This window comes from Rattus norvegicus, chromosome 6, assembly GCF_036323735.1.
Source record: "Rattus norvegicus strain BN/NHsdMcwi chromosome 6, GRCr8, whole genome shotgun sequence".
Lineage (NCBI taxonomy): Eukaryota > Metazoa > Chordata > Mammalia > Rodentia > Muridae > Rattus > Rattus norvegicus.
The window spans coordinates 36609723-36615347 of record NC_086024.1 but is presented as its reverse complement, the minus strand read 5'-3'; the positions used below and the strand labels follow the sequence as shown (position 1 = coordinate 36615347).

Below are 5625 nucleotides of genomic sequence, written 5' to 3'. Positions count from 1 at the left end.
CCTAACCTCACAGAGACTTGAAGTGCCAGGGTGAGGGGATTACTCAGGGGACAGTGAGTGGGATGTAAAGTGAATAAGTAAAACATAAAATTAAATTAAAAAAGAAAGTCCTATGTTCATATTGTCTTATTGGCACGGTGTTACTGGGGAGTTGTGGGTATGTGTAGACTCTGTCGTAGACTTGTGTCTTTGCTATACTCAGGACTAAGGGGAGATCTTATACCCTTACTTCATTTCTTTTCCTGTCAGAGTAAAGGAGTTAGTGGGTCAAGGCTGCTGGGCATATGCACGGGACAAAGTAGGGCAAAGTCAATATGCAGTCTGACATGGCAGCAAGAAGCAGTTGTCATGGAAAATATTTGCTCAAAGGTGCTAGTTTTAGACAGTCAGGGAAGCATGGTATTATCAAACACCATGGACTTAAGCTCCTCAAGCAAACTGACAGTGGTTCTCAACTCGTGGGTTGTGACCCATTTGGGGGGGTCAAACAATGCTTTCACAGGGGTTGAATATCCAGATATCCTGCATATCAGATATTTATAGTATTATTCATAACAATGGCAAAATTATAGTTATGAAGTAGCAATAGAAATAATTGTATGGTTGGGGATCACTACAACATGAGGAACTGTATTAAAGGGTTGTAGCATTTGGAGGAGGGTTGGGAACCACTGCTCAAAGACTTCAGAGAAAGGGGGAGTAGTGAGAAAAACTCCAAGAGGTGAATAAAACCAAACTCCATACCTAGGTGTCACTTTAGGACAAAGGAAATAGAGGTTGCCAAGGCTGTGACCTGGGAAGGTAGGGACAAGGAAGGGCTGGTGGGGATAGCTCTAGGACTTGGAGTTGGAAGAAAGGAAAGAAGGCTTTTTTTTTTTAAACAACCACTACCAGCCTGGCTTCCTCACAGGACAGAGATAAACTCTCCTTGGGACCAAGTTAGCCTCATAGAACTCCCCACTGCCCCAAACACACACTTGAGAGGAAACTATAAGCTGTAGCAATTTCATGGAATGGTTAATCATTTTTTTAACTAGGGGGGGGAATTTGTTAATTAGTACAAGAATCAATAGTAGTTCTAGCAATTGAAAAATAAGGCTCAATTTTTAAAAAATAATTATTTTATTTATTTACATCCCAAATGTTGCCCCCTCCCTCCCAGAGTTCTTCACTCCATGACCCCTCTCCTTCAGCTCTCAGAGGGTGCTCCCCACTTCACCCACTCCCAGGCATCCCCCTTCCCTGGGGCATCAGGTCTCTACAGGATTAGGCACACCCTCTTCCCCAGTGGTTAATCTTTCAGTGGTCAGACAGTACATACTGGAGCTGAGTGAAATATCTTGGAGGCATCCATAGAAGGAATTGATTGTTTCAGTATATGTAGGGAACCTGCAACCGTAAGCCCTAACTGTCCAGTCAGGTAAAACACTGGAGACATCCAATAACATCCTAGAGGGAGCCCTGGGGATTGTCTGGTAGAGACACAGTTTGGCTTGTGCAGCAACGTGAGTCAGGATGACAGAGATTAATGTAGTTGGGTGTGCAAGTGATCAGAGGTGGTGTAAGGACCAAAAGATGCTTTCTGGGAGTCCTGTAGGATTTTCCCCAAGGCACAGAAAGGAGCCAGTAAGGAAGTGTAAGACTTTAGAGAACTCAGGTCTGGCCAGATCATCTGGAACACATTATTATTCTTTGAATCACCATTTTGCAAATGAAGTTCCTGAGGATCAAAAGGGTGACAAGGGTCTCCCGGGGCACTTCAGCTAATTAGGTGGCAAACTCAGACATCACAGCCAAGTCTCCCTCTTAGGGGCGATCCACTTCTTGATCCATTGATCACACTGATCCCTGAATTGCTGTGAGTCCTCATCTGGATCTCTCAAAGTTTGAGAGTAACCTCCAGTCTCCCATGGAAGGCCTTACACATTTTCATTTTTTTTTTAAATTGGGGATCTGTTATCTTTTTATCTAATACCCTCTATTTTAATAGCTTCCTTTTTTCCCTCCCCATTAGAAGAAATGTAGAAATAAAGACGGACAAAGAATGGCTTAGAAATTCAGTGCAGAAACACGGTCACATGGATACGATGGGACACAGACAAAGCAGAGGGCAGATTTTGAAAGTGAGCTCAAAGTGCCAGAGGGAGGGACAGACTCCTGCAACCCCAGCTTCAAGGGCCTCACACCTCACCATTAGGTGAAAATCAACTCTGATATGCAGGGACACAGGCTCCCTAGGCTGAAGGGGTGAGGGGGACAGTGCTGTGTTCAGGTGAGAGCTCCCCACTGGTCTAAAACAAGACTTGACTGCAGGGGTTTGAACTGTGTTAGGTTACCCAGGCTAGTATTCTTCACTGAGCCTCATGCTCCTGGAGACAGCAGGACACAGAAGGGTAGAGAGGGATGGGTTTCACAGGTGTGCCATGACTGCTGGGAGGCTGCTATCCAGCATGAAGAGCTTTTCACCGAGCTCCATGTTCTGAAAGTTTGCACTGAACTCCCCTAAGGAATCTGCTGCCCTTCTGGATCTACACAGCATCCATCGGCAGTGTCCTAGTGAAACAGCGGCCCTCCCTCAGTAAACATTCAGCGTGGCGAAGGCTAGCACACTCAGAGCTTCAGGAAACCCAGGTTCGTGTCCTCGTCACTGTGCACCAATAGGTTTTGGCGCTTTACCAGTTGCTGGTGAGCACCGCTTTCTGGGAGATTTGGGGGAGGACACTGTAAACATGACTTCTTGGCCTGATGGTGGCAAGGCTTTGTGCTTGAGTGGCTTCCCACAGAGAGCACTGAGGTAGATTGGGGAGAGCCCCCCATGCCACCATCCAGGGGGCTTATGGGACTTGAGCTGCTGACAGAAGAGTAGCCTGAGGTCGTGATGTCCTTGCCTGGATCTCCCCTGTTGCAGGGAAGGGGCCAGGGAGCTGAGGCTGGAGGTGTCTGGGTGCCTGGTGCTGGGTGGATCTTGTCCTCTGGCCAAACCTTCTTATCACTGGACTCCTGGCAGCAGTGTTCTTCTGGGTTCAAGTAGACCACAGTGACATCAAGGAGTCCACTGGAAGCTGTAACACCCCTCTCCTTCTCACCTTCGCTCTCCTGGTCTCCCTCATAGCCAAAGCAGCAGTCCAGGCTCCAGTCCAGAAGGTTGCCTAGCAATGTCTCCTCCTAGTTCCATAGTTCTGTGGTGGGCGTGGTGACAAAGCTGCCCCGTCCTCCTGAAGGCTGTTCTCTCACTTCCGTTTGCTTCTCCTCCCAGAGGGTGAGCTGAGGAAGGTGTGGATCTCCCCTGAGCTAGGGAAAGATGGAGTCTCTGGGCTCTTCTGTTTCACTTCTAATGTACTGCACAATTCAGCATAGCTCCTTCTGGCTGATCTCCTCATAGCACTTTTCCTGAAACCGCTGTTTCACGGCCGTCAGAGAGACTTGTCTGTAGCCTTTGGGTACATCATCATGGAAACACTTCTTATGAAGGCTCAAGACGCAGGGCGTGGGGTCACTGTAGGAGAACCCAGTGAGGTCCCACAGCTGAGTGGTTCAGGGCTGTGTCTGTCCATGCATCAGTCTGGCCAGGAGCAGGGCGGCAGAGGCCAGGTGGGCTGGGGTGTAGACAGACAGGGTGAGCTCACAGAGGAAGCTGCACAGGTATTGGGTTCTGGGTGTGACAGGGACCAGTGTCAGCAGGACCTCTTTATAGTCAACCACCGTAGGGATCCGAATCTTCCCTTCCAGGGCGGAGATGATCTCCCTCTTCACGCGTACCAAGTCCTTGTATTTATACGTGTTGTCTGTGAGCCGCACAGCCTCTCTAATGGTCAGGATCTCTTTGCTGATGAACCAGGTACAGATGACCATGCAGGCAATGCCCAGAAGCTGGAGCTTGTATCTGGGGACCAGTTTCCTCTGCAAGTACCGGCCTACACACTCCACTGTCAGGTGAAGACACAGGCTTGTGAAGTCCTTCATCGGGGCAACTTCCACCAACCAGCCGATTAGAATGTACCTCACGGTGTCACTGAGCCCCTTCTGCACAGAGAATATCTGCTGCTTGTTGACGGCCTGGGAGGCTTGGAAGAGCTGACAGACCGACTCACTGAAGGCCTTCCCTTCTAGTCCAAGCTGGCTTCCACCTGCACAGTCTTTGGCCAAAGCCGGCTGTGCTTCCCAGCAGCCTTTGCCAGCGAAGTCCCTGAGTTTCCGGAAGCTGTGGAGTCATCATTCAGGATCAGACATATCCACCTTTCTGTCACTTTCTCAAAGGGGGTATGAGCTGGCCAGGCATCCCTGATGAGCAGACGCTTCAAAAAGGTTATGAGCCTGCTTCCTTTTCTCTTCGTCCTCAAAAAGATTTAGCACTCTTCCCAAGCAATGTAGTAGGGAAGCTTTTTATGACTTCTTTGTAATTGACACTCGGCCCTGAGGCTGTCATGGACCATGGCCTTGCAACAGCTTCCAGACACTGACCATGGTGGGCAGATGGAGAGCCAGATGAAGGGGTCTGAACCCATATTCAATCTCTCGTCCATGCTGAAGAAGCGAGAGGCCTTCAGGCCATTCACTTCCGCGTAGGCCTCGTCCGACACAGACAAGCCTTCATTGTAGAGGCAGGCGATCCCCAACTTCACAGCAGCTTCAAAATCCCCCCTTTTCAGCAGCCCCTTCAAAGAGCTTTAGGTTCTGTGGAGAAGGCCACAGCTCTGGGAAGCTGGCAGATGCCCACACACTGGCATGGTTGTCCACCAGGTACCTGAGGTGGGAGTGGACAGCTCGGACAGCAGGGACGTCCCCAACAGAAAGCTATTTCAGGATATGAAAGAGTATGTCTTCTGGGAGACTCAAGATGGTTTAGTTCCTGGGTCTTCTTTTGAGTCGTCGCTTAGTAGGGTAACAGAAACACTTGGCACACCTACAATGGATCACACCGCCGCTCCCCATCACCGAGCCACACGTTTTCATTTTAAACCTGAAAGCCTAGGATAATGCCTGGCCCAGAAAATAGATTTGCTAAATGCAACCAAAGAAATGAAATAATTTCCCCTCGAAGTGGGGAGTTTGTCTGTCCAACAATCCAGGTGTCCCAGGGAAGAAAAGACAACATGAGGTAGTTTGTGATTAATGTATGCCAGGCACTTAAAGATTTTTTCCTATTCTTTCTTTTGTATAAATTAGCCTATCCATTAATATAATTTAGCTAGTATCATGATAACCACTCAAGGCACCCGCCTCAGTACCAAAATGAAGCCACAGCAGATCTCCCATCCAGCTGTGTATCTTCCCTGTTCTTTCTCCTGTAACCCATCCTGAATCTTCAGTTTTTTGTTCTCTGGTTTTAAAACTGGACTTTAAAAGTCTTTGGTTTTCACTGAGTTTTAACTTTATTCTGTCTTCTGAGACTTGCCATTTTATTCTGTATCATATTGGTACGACTTCTCTGCATCACTGTAATTGAACTTACACATCATTAATTTTGATCGTCGCTACTGGGACATGATCCATTTATCTCTGTTCTGTGTACCAGAGTTGACATTTCTTATCTAATTCCATCTTCCCAAGAACTCTAACAAAAGGGAACCACCTTCATTTCCTGGGAAATCTATTTTGCAATGAGGTTAGCAAAAGTAAGTTAGA

General features: G+C 47.9%; 1 pseudogene; it reads right to left on the bottom strand.

The window, feature by feature from the left end:
• Positions 1–1103: 1103 nt before the first annotated feature.
• On the bottom strand, positions 1104–4932 carry Ccnf-ps2 (cyclin F, pseudogene 2; annotated as a pseudogene).
• Positions 4933–5625: the final 693 nt, after the last annotated feature.